Source organism: Rhinopithecus bieti, unplaced genomic scaffold (genome assembly GCF_001698545.2).
Source record: "Rhinopithecus bieti isolate Rb0 unplaced genomic scaffold, ASM169854v2 scaffold_15643, whole genome shotgun sequence".
NCBI lineage: Eukaryota > Metazoa > Chordata > Mammalia > Primates > Cercopithecidae > Rhinopithecus > Rhinopithecus bieti.
Window position 1 is genome coordinate 283,746 of NW_016808215.1, and position 10,310 is coordinate 294,055.

Genomic DNA, 10,310 nt, shown 5'->3' on the forward strand with positions numbered 1-10,310 from the left:
GTCATGTGACTATAATAAACTCTCTCTCTATTATGTGCTCTTTCATTATCACAGTGATGTCAAATCCAACTGAAGCTGAAAAAGATACTGATTGCATTTATATGGGACACTTTTCAAGGAAATTTGTTGACCTCTACTCTAATTACTTAGTCACTTTTATAAATTTCTTATAAGAATCTTAGGCTCTGCTTCCTGGAAACTTTTGATTTTAGTTATTATTGGAACTATCTCCTTGAAAATTTATGACATAGTCTTTATCTTCCAAATCCCAAACACACTCTGGCACATATGTGACAGCAGGGACCTCTTGCTTTAAGAACCAGGAGTTAATTTTTTCAAGATTCATTAGAGAGTCTTATTCTTGCTTGATGTACTTGCAACTTGTTCCTAAGTTTGCCAGCAATAAAGGTTCTTATGTTAGGGATATCTGAGCCCTCCATTGTGAAGTTTCTCCATCTTATCATGAATCTCCTTCCCTGTGCCATCATATATTCTAAAGTGCTCTCAACAGTTTGCATTTGCCACAATATCACATGGGACCACTACACTAAAGACACCATGCTGGCCAGGCGCGGTGGGTCACACCTGTAATCCCAGCACTTTGGGAGGCCGAGCTGGGTGGATCATGAGGTCAGGAGATTGAGACCATCCTGGCTAACATGGTGAAACCCCGTCTCTACTAAAAAAAAAAAAAAAATTAGCTGGGCATGGTGGCAGGCACCTATAGTCCCAGCTACTTGGGAGGCTGAGGCAGGAGAATGGCGTGAACCTGGAAGGCGGAGGTTGCAGTGAGCCGAGATGGTGCCACTGCACTCCAGCCTGGGCGACAGAGCAAGACTCCGTCCCAAAAAAACAAAAAAAATGAAAAATGAAAAAAAAGACACCATGCTGTTAGAATCTGATGTGCAGAAAGTTGCAAATGAGATCCCTTAGAAATCTATAAACCATGGGGTATGATAAACCCCATGAAAATGTAGGGAACCATGACCTAGGTGATGTTTCTTGAAATTCAATTTCTGAAACACAGATATCCCCTCCAAGGTGAAAGACACAATGCTACACCTTATACAACCTACCACTAAAAAGAGGATAATGCTTGGTTAAAGTGTTGTTTTAGTGGCAACATCTGCCATATCTGAGTATGCTATTATGTTGGGTTACTGAACAGTTGTATGTTTAAATGCATAAGAAATTGCCAAACAGTTCTCCAAGGAATTTTTACTGTTTTATACTCCTCCTAGCAATATATTAAACACTATAGTTCTTCCAACTCTTTGCCAAGACTTAGTATTGCTCGTTGTTTTAATTTTTGTCTTTCTAGTGGTAAGGAATGATGTTTCATATTGATTTTAATTTCTATTTCTCTCATTAATAATGGTGATGCATACCTCCAAATATGGTTGGCAACCATCTGTATATAATTTTTAAAACTGTATAGTTAACCATTTTGGTCTTTTAAAAATTAGTTTTTCATTTTATTGTCACCGAGTAGGAGGTATTTGTATAGTCTGCTTATACCTCTGCTGTCAAATATATGTGTGGTGAGCTTTTCCCAGTGTTTGTTTCCCTTTACATAAGTTTTATTTTTTATGCTTATCAAACTCATTAAACTTTCCTTTATGTTTAGGAATATTTTTCCTCAAGAAATACTAGGCCATTTAAGTTTGTTGAGTCTACTATTTTGTTGAATGAAGCTAAGATGATCTACATAAATAGAACAGCACTCCATCTTCATGGAATATAAGATGAAACATTGATGGAGACACTCCCCAAACAGTTCTACAAATTCAATGGAATACTTCTGAAGACGCCAGCTGACTTCTCTTTAAATATTAACATGCTGAATGCTGGATTCATATGAAATTTCAAGGGACTCAGAATGTCCAAAACGATTCAGAAAAACAACAAAGCAAGAGGACTCAAGCTTCATGGTTCAAATTTTACTATAAATCTTCCCAATCTAATTGTAAAAATGGTTTTGACATATAGTTTGTATTTGCTATTTTATTTTTTTAGATAGAGAATCTTGCTCTGTAACCCAGGCTGGAGTGCAGTGGCACAATCATAGCTCACTGCAGCCTTAACCTCCTGGGTTCAAGTGATCCTCCTGCCTCAGCCTCCGTATTTGTCTACTTTATTAGATTTTTTGTAGCAATGGAGTCTCACTATATCGTTAAGGCAGGTCTTGAACTCTTGGTCTCAAGAAATCCTCCTGACTTGACCTCGCAAAATGCTGGGATTACAGGCATGAGCCATCGTGCTAGGCTGAATTTGCTTTCAATTTAAATGGAAATTTGCAATTTAAAATGCAAATAACACCAAACATCTGCTCTAGATTAAAAACAAAACAAAACAGAATGAGGCAAACACAGGTCCAGGTCAGGGCTCAGGGAACTCCACTTGAACAGCACTGCCAGGCATGATTAGTTCCAGATACCAAAGAAGAATGTGAAGGAGGCACTGGAAACTGTGGGCCCATGACACACAGGGCCTAGAGCATGGACATCACTTCCCTGGATCTAAGGGCAGTACTGCTGTCCTCTCTGTCCATTGCCAATTTCACCATGTCACCACACTCATCATCCTATGTGTTGTAATATGTATTGCAGGGAGCATTCTTCATCTGTTTTGCAGCCCTAGACTCAGTTCATTCCCAGAATGAAGACCGCAGAATCTCAGACATCCCAAAGAGGCTGATACTGGCAAAATAGACTGACAAAAAGTCTGGGCTTATATGATTTGGCTCTGTGTCCCCACCCAAATCTCATCTCAAATTGTAATTCCCACATGTTGGGAGAGGAGCCTGGTGGGAGGTGATTAAATCATGGGGAAGGACTTCCCCCTTGCTATTCTCATGATAATGAGTGAGTTCTCATGAAATCCAGTTGTTTGAAAGTGTGTGGCATTTACCCTTTGCTCTCTCTCTCTTCTGTTCTAGTGCTTTCTTCTCCTTTGCCTTCCACCATGATTGTAAGTTTCCTGAGGCCTCCCAGTCATACTTCCTGTTAATACTTGGAACTGTGAGTCAATTAAATCTCTTTTCTTTATAAATTACCCAGTCTCATACTTTATATGAGTACTTTATAGCAGTGTGAAAACAGACTAATACAGCTTATTACCCAATTTCACTCCTAAGTATACACCAAGAGAAATGAAAACTAAGAGATGTGATACAGAAGAGAGCTTGGTTGTACGATTTCATTTACATGAAATATTCAGAATGGGCAAATCTGTAGAAACAGAAAGTAGAATACTGATTGCCAGGAGCTGGTGGAGAAAGGATAAGAATTGGGAGTGACTGCCAAAGGATAGGGGATTTCTTTCTGGGCTGATTAAAAAAACCTGAAATTAGAGAGTAGTGACAGTTGCACAACTTTAGGAATATATTAAAAACCACTAAAGGATACATTTTAAAGTGATGCATTTTATATTTGAATCATTACTCAAGTTTAAGCAACGTTGGGCTGGTTGGCCTAATAGTATTTTGGAGCCTACGTAACCAAGCACCTTAGCTTCATACTACATTTTAAAAACTGTTTTTTCTTTACCTCTTCTCCCCGGTCTCAAGAAGTAGTTTTGAGACAAACTACACATGTGTTTTCTTTCGTGTTGAAATATAGCCTCCAAATCTGCTTTAAAACTCCACTCCCTTTTTTCCCCACCTTATGCTTCCATGCCCTGTGCACATTTATTTACTTGGGTGCTTGTTAAGCTCACACCATGCTCACTTATCTGCTCATATATTTCCTTAGAAGCTTCATGGGAAGAATACTGATGAGGAGCAGGCAGCTCTGAAATTCTCTCCTCCTGGCAACAGATGAACTGCAAGATTGATTGCCATTCATTTATAACCTGATTGAGTCCATGATGGTGCTGGCGCCTTCACTAGATGGAACAATAATTCAAGATCATCAGAGCGAGACATGCCATCAGGTACCTCCTAACCCCCCTTACCTCTCTGCATTCCAAACCCACTTCTTAAATGGTGGCCCTCTCTCCAGAAATTGAAAAGTGGCAACTTTTGGAAAAGATTCCAGTCACTCTTTCCCTTGCTAGCAACAAATAATAAAATTCACTCTTTTTATCACACATTCCTTTTGTTATTTTGGCTTTTTTCTATAAGTGATGAGCAGCTGGACCTTCTTTCAGTTACAACAATAGCCCACTCACCTATCATGAATTGGTATATTTCTTTCCCTCACAACACATTGAAAATACTTCTACCATTACACTCACCACAATGCCCAGAGTTAATGCTTCACAGATATGTCCACTCACTGTCCTGTATAACCTGACAGCAGTGCTTAGAAACTAAGAACATGATTATACACAAAGTATCTGAAGAATAATTTGTAATGAGAAATTCCTTAATTCCAAAGCGTGAGAATAATTCAAAAATCAAAAACGTGGAGATCATCACTATTCTAATAAAACATCACTCTAACTAACTCTGTGACAGGCTTTCCTGAAGTGGAATTGGACAGAGCATCAAAACAAATGTCCTTTACCCGCTATTTATTCAGGATACACCCTATTGACTGCTCCTTGCAGGGTCTACTCCAAACCCCTATTGCCATTCCTCTCTCTTCCATAAAGCCTAAAAAATCAAATATTATCCTTCTCTGCCTTTGTCTAACTAGAGATTTTCATGGGACATATTCTGGGACCTAAGATAGAAGTGGAAGTGAGCAGTCCTCTCCTGACAAGAGATGCATTTGGCTGGCTGTGAGGACATAAGGGGATAAAAGAACTGCCCGGCGCGGTGGCTCAAGCCTGTAATCCCAGCACTTTGGGAGGCCGAGACGGGCGGATCACGAGGTCAGGAGATCGAGACCATCCTGGCTAACACGGTGAAACCCCGTCTCTACTAAAAAATACAAAAAACTAGCCCGGCGAGATGGCGGCGCCTGTAGTCCCAGCTACTCGGGAGGCTGAGGCAGGAGAATGGCGTATACCCGGGAGGTGGAGCTTGCAGTGAGCTGAGATGCGGCCACTGCACTCCAGCTCGGGCGACAGAGCGAGACTCCGTCTCAAAAAAAAAAAAAGAAAGAAAGAAAGAAAGAAAAGGGGATAAAAGAGCAAAAAGGTGATAGCCTCAGTGGATTGTAGGTATTGGCAAGGTACTACTAAGATTATTGATGCAAGAATGCTGATGGGACGCAAGAGGCAATACAGGTGAAAGTTGTTGCAGACTAGTGCTGCAAATTTTACCAAAGAGTATTTTCTAGGAAATGACAAGGTTTAGGATATGACCATGGGAGAGAGCATCCCTTGATATTTCACATGAATCTTGGGTAAATTTTTCCATTTCTGAAAAAAAAAAATCATGGTGATTATGTTAAGGATTGCAGTGAATCTGTAGACCATTTTAGGTGGTATTGACTGCCTTGTAATTTATCTGTCAACTCATTAATAATGGATATATCTCCATTTATTCGTGCCTCCTTTAATTTCCTTCAGTAAGGTGTTGCAGAGCTCAGTGTTCAAGTGCTTCTCTTGTCCTTCGTTATGACAGTTCCTAAGTAATTGTTTCTTTTTGATGCTATTGCCAAGAGAAGTATTTTCCTTTTCAGATTGTTAGAAATACAACTGCTTCTTCTATCTAGGTATTTTTCCTGCAACTTTTCGACTTTGTTAGCTCCAAGAGGTTTTTTTCTTGAGTAGAATTTACATTTGTAAGAACATGTCGTCAGCATATAGACACAGTTTTATCTGTTTCCAATTTTAACAGGTTTATTTCCTTTTTCTACCTGATCGTTCTGCCTAGAACTTCCAATACTATGTTGACTAGATGTGGAAAAGTGGAGCAAACTCATTGTGTTCCTGATATTAGAAGACGAGCTTCAGTCCTTCACCATTGAATATGAAAATAAGCTCTTGAGATTTTCCACATCTAACTTTTATTTTGTTGAGATAGTTTCTTTTCTTTTTAGTTGTTTGAGTTGTATTTTAATCATGAAAAGGTGAATTTTGTTAAATGAATTTTCTGCATTCACTGACATGATCATGTGGATTATATTTTTATATCTTTCAATCTGTTCATGCAGCATAATACATTAATATTTGTATGTTGAGTCAGAAATTATATTTGCATTCCAGAAATAAATGTTTGGTCATTGAGTATAATCCTTTTAATATACTGCTGAATTTTGCTGGTATTTTATGGTAGAGTCTGCATCAGTATTCATACGGGATGTTGGTGTATAATTTTCATGCAATGTCTTTTTCTGGTTTGGTACCATAGTAATCCTGGCCTCAGAGAAGGAACTAGGAAGTGTTCCCTCCTCTTGCATTTTTGGGAAGAGGTTGAGGAGTTATGGTGCTAAATGTTCCTTAAATGTTTGGAATACTTCTAAGTAAAATAAGGGTTACTAAAAAAATAAAATTTTTTTAAATGGAAGAATTAACCAGTGAAGCCACCTAATTTTGGCCTTTCTTTGTTGGGAGGCTCTGGGTTACTGATTAAATCTCCTTACTAGTTAAGGATCTACTCAGATTTTCTGTCTTCGTGATTCATTTTTGGTAGGGTATATGTTTTAAGGGATTTGTCTATTTCATCTAGGTGGTACAATTTGTTGGCTTACAATTGCAGATAGTGCTCTATTATAATCATTTTTCTCTAAAATTTGCAGTAATGTTCACATTTTTGTGTGTAAATTTTGTTTCTTGAGGCTTCTCTATTTTTTAGTAAATCTAACTATAGGTTTCTCAAGTTTCTTAATCTTCTGGAATAACCAACTCTCAGTTTGGTTAATTTTCTGTTTTTCTATTCTCCATTTGTCATTGCTTAATCAGTATTATTTCTTTCCTTCTACTAGCTTTCTGGTTCAAATTCTTTGCCCTTTTGTAGTTCATGAATATAAAATTAGGTCATGAATTTAAGATATTTCTTTCTTTAATATAAGCATTTACAGGTACAAATATCCCACCTACTACTGCTTTTATCTCATCTGATAAATTTTGGCACATTGTTTTTATTTTCAAGGGTCTCCATATATTTTCTAATTTCCCTTCTAATTTACTCTGACATATAGGTTATTTAAGAATGTGTTTAGTCTCCACATACTTGTGAATTTTCACTTTTCTTGCTGCTATCATTTCTAGTTTTTGTGATCTAGATTGTAATTGAAAAATGTATTTTATTGTATTAAAATTTATTAACACTTGATTCATGGCCCAATATATAGCTATCCTGGAGAATATTCCATGTGCAAATGAGAAAATACATATTCTGTTGTTGTTGTGTGGGTTATTCCATATATGTGTTTTAGGTCAATTTTGTGTATAATGTTCTTCAAATCCTCTATTTTCTTACTTATCTTTGGTCTGGCTATTTGAAAGTGAGGTATGAAGTGTCCTAGTACAGTTGACCCTTAGTATATGTGGGGGATTGGTTCCAAGAACCCTGGTATTTCACAATGCATACATACTCAAGTCTTGCAATCAGCCCTGTAGAGCCAATGTATATAAAAACTTGGCCCTTCATATATGTGAGTTTCACATCCCATGAATCTTATATTTTCAATCTGAGTTTGGTTGAAAAAAAATCACATGTAAGTGTACCTATGCAGTTAAAATCCATGTGGCTCACAGTCAGCTGTATTATTGGGTAGCTACTTCTCTCTTCAATTCTGTATTTGCTTCATATAATTAGAAACTCTGATGTTTGGTGCACATATGTTTATAATTGTTATATCTTCTTGGTGAAATCATTCTTTTAGTAATATACAATGTTCTTCTTGGTCTCTTCTAACAATTTTTCACTTAAAGTCTAATTTAGCCCTTAGTAAAGCCACCCTTGCTCTCTTTTTATTACTATTTATATGGAATAACTTTTTTCATCCTTTTGGTTTCAATCTATGCATATCATTAGATTTAAGCATATCCCTTGTGCAGAGCATACACTTGGATAATGTTTTTTCAATGATTTTGCCAGTCAACATCTTTTGGTTGAGGAATTTCATTCATTTACACTAAACTCATTATATGTAGGACAGGTTTTACCATTTTGTTATTTTTCAAATGTCTTACTGCCTTTTTGCCCCCCGATTTCCTCCGTTACTGCCTTCCTTTATGTTGAGTCTTTTTTCTGTAGTGATACATTTTGAATCTCTTCTCATTTCCCTTTGTGTGTCTCACTGGTATTTTCATTTGAAGAAACATAACATTCTACATGCTACAGTCTAAAGTTATAACCATCTATTTAAAATCGATACCAACTTAACTTCAGTCACAGGTAAAAACGCTACTCCTTCACAACTTCTGCCTCCCTTCACGTTATGTGACTGGTATAATGTATTACAACTATATATATTGTGTACCCATTCACATATTGTGTACCCATTCACAATCATTTTTATGCATTTTCCTATTACATAGGGTACGAAATAAAAAGTGGAGTGAAAATTAAAATTATAAAATAGTGGTTTTACATCGTTCATGTAATTTTATTTACTTTAGATGTTTATGTTTTCATGTGGTTTCAAGTTGTTGTATAGCATCCTTTCACTTCAACTTGATGACATCCCTTTATAACTTCTCATATAAATTGTCTTCTGGTAATGGAGTCTCTCGGCTTTTGTTTCTTTACAAAAGTATTAATTTATCTCTCGTGTTTGCAGGACAGTTTTGCTGAATATTGAATTCTCAGTAGACAACTGTGTGTTTTTGGTTTTTTTCAGCAGAGAATACATCATCTGTCCTCAGATGTTTGCTGAAAATCTGCTGACATCTTATTGAAGATTCTTTGTACATGACAAGTCGTTTTGGACTTGCTGCTGTCAAAATTTTCGTTTGTCTTTGTCCTCCAATAATTTTTAATAATATGTCTCATTTGGGTCTCTTTGATTTTATCTTATGTGAAATTCATTGAGCTTGGATTTGCAGAATAATGTGTTCTTAATATTTGAGAAGTTTTCAGCCTTTATTTCTGTAAAGCTCTCTTTGACTTTTTCTCTCTCCTCCTAGGACACATATAATGCATATATGGTGACTTGGGTTTTGTGTATTTTACTCATCTCTTTTATCTCTTTTTCTTTGTCTTTTTTTTTTTTTTTTTTTTTTTTTTTTTTTTTTTTTTTTTTTTTCTTGCTTCTGAGACACAATAATTTCCTATGACTTATCTTCATGTTCACTCATTCTGATGGTAACATAGCAGGAGTAGGAACAATGGGCCTTAGGGGCACTTACCTGTGGCTTCAGGACCTGCTCCAACCCAATCTCATATATACCACTTCCAAGCATAATACCAATGTGCACATACAATTTAAAGATATAGAGGGGCCAACACCACCCAATTCATAATGGAAAGCTTGGCTCACATGCTAATTTGGTAGCCCATGGTTAAGTGCTCTGTCTTTACTAAGTGGGAGGACTGCTTGATGCCAGGAGTTCAAGACCAGCCCAGGCAACAAAGCAAGACCCCATGTGTACAACAAACAAACAAAACAAAATCAAAAATAAAATGAGCAAGAGAGTAAAGATATGTAGAGGATTTCAGGGCTTCACTACAAAATTCTATGTGTTTGTGTTTTGATTCATCAGTTGTGGCCAGTCACTTGCTCCAAACATCACTATCTGTTTGGGGTATTTCAGTCACTTGTGGCTTTCCTGGATCATAGGATCCTACTGGAAGAGAAGTTTATATGACAGCTGGGACATACTGCACAACCTTGTCTGAATTGAGGCAAAATGATTTCAGGTCATTCATAAAAAGCAGAGTAGTACACTGCAATGAAGAATAAGTAGCCTCCAATAGCTGAGCAGGGCCACTGGGCATTGGGAAACCTTTTTTGGGTTTTAGGAAGCATCATATGCTACTTGCCCTACACCTTAGATTAGAAAGAATATCTTTATTTATTTTTTTGAGACAGTCTCACTCTGTCACCAAGGCTGGAGTGCAGTGGTGCAATCTTGGCTCACTGCAATCTCTGCCTCCTGGGTTCAAGCGATTCTCCTGCCTCAGGCTCCCAAGCAGCTGGGATTATAGGCACCCACCACCATGCCCAGTTAATTTTTGTATTTTTAGTAAAGACGGGGTTTCATCATGTTGGCCAGGCTAGTCTTAAACTTCTTACCTCAAGTGATCCCCCACCTTGGCCTCCCAAAGTTCTGAGATTACAGGCGTGATCACCGTGCCTATCCTAGAAGGAATATCTCAATAGTTCTGCATCAGTGAACTCATGGAAATTTCAGAGGTGGAAGTCCTATGAATATTTATAGGACTTATTCTCTCCTTCTGACATGCATGTGTCTTACAAATATGTCTAGATTACATTCTACTTTTTCCTCACCAGGTCCAATCATCACAT